Raw genomic sequence first — 5,444 nt, forward strand, 5'->3', positions numbered from 1 at the left:
CCACTCATGAGTAGAAACTGAGGTGGTGGGTAAGCAAGTGAATGTTCCCCGTAGAAATTCCAGCTCCAAGAAAGCCTCATGATAGCAAAGGAGAATGGGCACCAACCAGTCCAAAGTTTGGGGTTGGCTGCTTCTACCTGCTTCAGTTGCTATGGCATTGAAGTAGATCCAGCCACCCCCATTAACAGGAACAAAACCCAGATTTAAAACACTGGATGATGATGACGATGATGATGATGATGATGATGATGATCCATGGATGGAATTTGGGCAAGTGTTTTCTATAATAGCCTTACCTAGACCAAAGCCTTGTGAGTGGATTTGATAAACAGAGACTGAAATATATATATATATTTATATATTTGTGTGTGTGGTTTTTATGTATATATGTTTATATGTATATATGTATCTATATATGTATATATGTGTGTGTGTGTGTATACATACACACACATGTACACACACACCACATATATCATGTATATGTATGCATACATATACACATATATATAAATACAGGTATACTTACCTTCCCTGAAAAGCATGTGATGTTAACATGTAGTCACCTAAAATCCAGTTACCTAATACTCAGTGTGAAACTAGTTGGTAAGATAGGCTAAAATGGATGTATAACACTGAATACTTGGTGTAGCATAAATATGTGTGTAATCCTTTTACAAGTAACAGACCAATAGCTTTTCATTCCACAAATTCTACTATAAGTACATAAAAATTCTACAATTATTAAATCCAAACCCACAAAAAAAAAATTTCTAAGAACCTATTTATCAAATCAGTCACATAATAGAATGGCATTCCTTATATGTGAAAAATGTTTTGTTTTGACTGTAGACTACTGGTGCTGCCACCTACAGTTGCTTTCCCTATATACATACCCTTATATACACTGAGGCAAGTATACAAGTATACATCTGCATCTATTGCCTTAAAGAATTTTTGTCAAAGAAATCGATCCCAGGACTTACTCTTTGTTAGACTAGTACTTATTCTATCAGTCTCTTTTGCTGAACCATTAAGCTGCAGGGATGTAAACATACCAACATCAGTTGTCAAGCAATGGTCGGGCGACAAACAGACACAAAGATATACACACACACATAAATGTGTACATACATGGTCTGATCAATAAGTATCCGGACTGTTGCTATAGGAACGAAGCTAAAGTACACAGAATAAAGCTGCTGGGTACAGTTTGACTTTGAACTCTGCTGTGCATGCACACTAAGTTTTAATATTCTAGCTCACTTCTGCTGTTTACAGCAGTGCTATGAAGGAAGGTGTGTAGTGTGTGGTCATAACATTGACCATGATAGTGGAAGTTGAGCAGAGAATCTGCATCAAATTTTGCCAAAAGCTTGGCGATACCTGCTCAGAGGCCTTCGCATAGTTTTCAAAAAATTTTCATCATTCTCGACACAATGAAAGAGATCTTGTGCAACTGAAACCCAAGTGTCTTTTTGGTCAGCTGAAAGCAGTTTTGGTACAAACTTGGCAGACATGTGTCTCATACCTAAATCTTCAGTGATAATGGAATTAACTGAACCATAACTAATCTGCACATCCTCTGATAACTCATGGATGGTGATTCCACAATTTCTCCTCACAGCTGCACTCACATCTGCGATGTTTTTCTCAGTTCTGTTGGTTGCAGGTCTCCCAGAATGTTTTGTCAATATCAACATTTTTTCGGTCATCTTGGAAACATCTGAACCACTTGCACACTTGTGTGCAGCTCATACACTCCTCTCCATACAACTTTGCGTAGGCCTCTGAGCATGTATCATGATAACAACTTTCTCTGTCATGATCAATGTGATAATCACATGCTACACACCTTCCTTCAAAGCACTGCTATAAACAGTGGAAGTGAGCTAGAATGTTAAAACTTAATGCACATACACAGCAGAGTTCAAGGTCAATCTATGCCAAACAGCTTCACCCTGTGTGCTTCAGCTTTGTTACTATGGTAACAGTTCGGATACTTACTGATCACACACACGCATAAGTTTATGTTTGTGCATTATTATACATGTATATGTGTATATGTAACTAAACACATGCATATATATTTAAAAAAAAACATTTGTACATCTATGGGTGGATATGCATATCAACTGCATTATTTATACATTGTTTAGATGTGTATATTTTTTAAAGATAGCTTTACCTATGGAAAAATGCACTAACATTATGAATTAATCTGGATGCATAAAACATATGAAATTACATGTATGCATTTATCTACAGGAATATAATATAAGTACAAACAGTCACTCTAAAACCTAACCAAAGACCACCAATAGATATTTATAATAACATGGTCTCTTCAGCTCTAACCTATTCAAATCACCCAATTGAAAATTTCTTAATAGAAATTTAATAATGCCAACATTAATTCAACCTAAGTCTATGCATCCAAATAATCTATCTACAAACATTCTTTTGTAAAGAATGAAACACAACAAAACCAACGAATAAAACAAAGAATGTCATGACCTAAATTTTTCACATCTGAATTGGACACACCTGTTTACACTATTACTTCCACACTTCATTAAACCCTCAGCATTAACCAAGTTTCCATATCAAACAAAATAAATCTCCTCACCATATCATTCTATTAAACCACACTGCACTAACATATGCTTTCATCTTATTCTCCTCTATTCCCCTTCCTACACTACTGTTCCTACACCATACCTAATTACTATTTCATATAGGTTCACTTACCCCACAAGAAACAATTTGCCGAAGACGATATAAAGCCCAAAAAATTAAGTGAAGAACAGTCTGATGAAGGTAAGCTAAAGCTTTACAGTATTGTCAATATTTTCTTTGTGAAATTGTAATAAATAAATATGCACTTTGAGTAATTATACATTGTAATGTCATTGTTTTTACAAATAACTTGACATAAAAACACACATTAACCACAAACATACACACACATATATGTAAATACATATAGCTATATATTTGTGAGTGTGTGTGTGTGTGTTCATATAAATATATGATTGTAAAAGTATATATGTATGTGTGTTTGTATATGTATTTACGATTGCATGTATGCACATATTCATGATTTTGTATTGACACAGCTTGTAATTGGTGATGTTTACTTCTGTCTCCCATAAACCTGCAATGACATCTGGAATAAAGTCCCTAACTCAAAATAAGGGCTAATTGACCTTTGGAAGTGTGTCCAAGTGTAGAAAGGTGCATTAAGAAGTATTGTCCAACCTATGCAAGCATGGAAAATATTGAATGTATAAAATGATGATGACAATGAGGACAATAAGGAAGAAGAAGAAGAAGGTGGTCGTCGTAGTCGTAATCGTGGTGGCGGCGGCGTTGGTGGTGGTGGTGGTGGTGGTGGTGGTCATGATGGTGGTGATGGTGGTGGTGGTGAGGATAATGGTGACGATGATGTATTTCTGTGGGCTTTTTATGTTCATTTCCTTTGTCAGGGAGAAAAGCTTTTTCAGAATGTTTTTCTTCTATCCCTCTTAATAATTAAAAAATAAATAAAGATTTCTTTTCTGTAATTATTTTTAGCATTTAAATTAATTTCAGCTTCATTTAATTTCTCTATATTCTACATATAGAATGATTAAATGCTGAAACTGAAATTAAATTAAATCTTAAATATGTTCATAAAAATATTCTCTTTTTTTTTCCAATTTTAAAGTATTTCACTCACAAGAGTGAAATAATTCCCACAAGACATTTTCACTTGCAAAGAGAGAGCAAGAAAGAAAAGAAATGACCAATAGAAAACGGGCTTACATTAAGATGAAAATTCTAGCCAGGCAACACATAAGGTTTTTCACTAAAGATACAAGGATCACTATGAGTGTACATCCTTTGAAAATGATATTTGTAAAGCATGAATACAGAAGAACATGAACATGTGGATGATACTGTGGACTTTGTAGTACACACACATGCACACACACACACACACACACACACACACACACACACACACACACACACACACAGAGTGAACAAAATTAAAATCTTTTCCTAAACGTTGGTTAATAACTGATTATAACTCATACAGACATATATACACACACATTCACACATACATCTTTTATCCTGTACTTCTTTCAATTGTTTGACTACATCCATGCTAGGGTATTGACTTAAAGGGTTTAATCAAACAAATCAACTTTAGTACTTAGTTTTAAGACAGTACTTACTCTATCAGTCACTTTGACCAAACTTCTAAGTTACAAGGATATAAACAAACTACACCAGTCATCAAGTGTTGTGTTTGTAGTAGGGGAGTACAAACACACACACATACATACACATGAATATGATAGAGTTTCTATCAACCAATCTCACTCTCAAGACATTGGTCAGCCTGAGGTTAGAGTACAAGAGACTTGACAAAGATGCCTTGCAGTGGGAGTGAACCTAAAGCCACATGGCAGCAATTGAAGCTTCTTAACCACACAGCCATGCCTGCATGCTTGCAATTATATATATATATATATATATATATATATAAAGTGTAGTATATTGCCACTTAAGTGTGGCTGACCCCTAGGGGTGGATGTTACTGTTGCTTTTAGCCCCAGGAGGACATCTCCTCCAGCTGGCTTATCGACACACTACTGTGTCCTGTTTGCCAAGGGAAGTTATCCCTCCCATCATGATCTGTAGCACGAACGGACCCGGGTTTCAGGGTTATTTCCCTTCGTCAGCGTCCGATAGCCACTGATCTTTGATGAGAGAGATAAATTCTTGGCAATCTTATATATACTTTTCCAGTGAAATTCTTTACTGATATCGAAAAGGTGAAAACAAACAATGTTAATTCTCTAAATGAAGTATTAACAGTAACTGCACGATAAAGTGTAGTATATTGCCACTTAAGTGTGGCTGACCCCTAGGGGTGGATGTTACTGTTGCTTTTAGCCCAGAATTAACATTGCTTATATATATATATATATATATATATATATATATATATATATATATATATATATATATATATATATATATATATATATAAATATATATATATATATATATATATATATATATATATATATATATATAAATATATATATATATAAATATATATATATATTATATATATAATATATATATATATAAATATATATATATATAAATATATATATATATATATAAATATATATATATATATATAAATATATATATATATATATAAATATATATATATATATATAAATATATATATATATATATAAATATATATATATATATATAAATATATATATATATATATAAATATATATATATATATATAAATATATATATATATATATAAATATATATATATATATATAAATATATATATATATATAATAAATATATATATATATATATATATATATATATATATATATATATATAATATATATATA

At 32.4% G+C, this 5,444-nt stretch overlaps 1 protein-coding gene and 1 long non-coding RNA gene across 4 annotated transcripts in view; one reads left to right on the forward strand and one right to left on the reverse strand.

Moving 5' to 3' along the window:
- The window catches only part of LOC106881593 (protocadherin beta-15), a 319,651-nt gene that overhangs the window by 281,937 nt on the left and 32,270 nt on the right, over positions 1-5,444 (reverse strand). The gene's annotated exons all lie outside the window — the stretch shown is intronic.
- Positions 1-5,444, forward strand: part of LOC128249440 (uncharacterized) — a 349,834-nt gene that overhangs the window by 153,106 nt on the left and 191,284 nt on the right. Inside the window, exon 3 of the long non-coding RNA XR_008265561.2 lies at positions 2,742-2,820. This is a non-coding gene — a long non-coding RNA (uncharacterized LOC128249440). The remainder of the gene's footprint in view (positions 1-2,741; positions 2,821-5,444) is intronic.

The sequence above is a fragment of the Octopus bimaculoides genome, chromosome 14 (assembly GCF_046866305.1).
Source record: "Octopus bimaculoides isolate indiv1 chromosome 14, ASM4686630v1, whole genome shotgun sequence".
Taxonomy (NCBI): domain Eukaryota; kingdom Metazoa; phylum Mollusca; class Cephalopoda; order Octopoda; family Octopodidae; genus Octopus; species Octopus bimaculoides.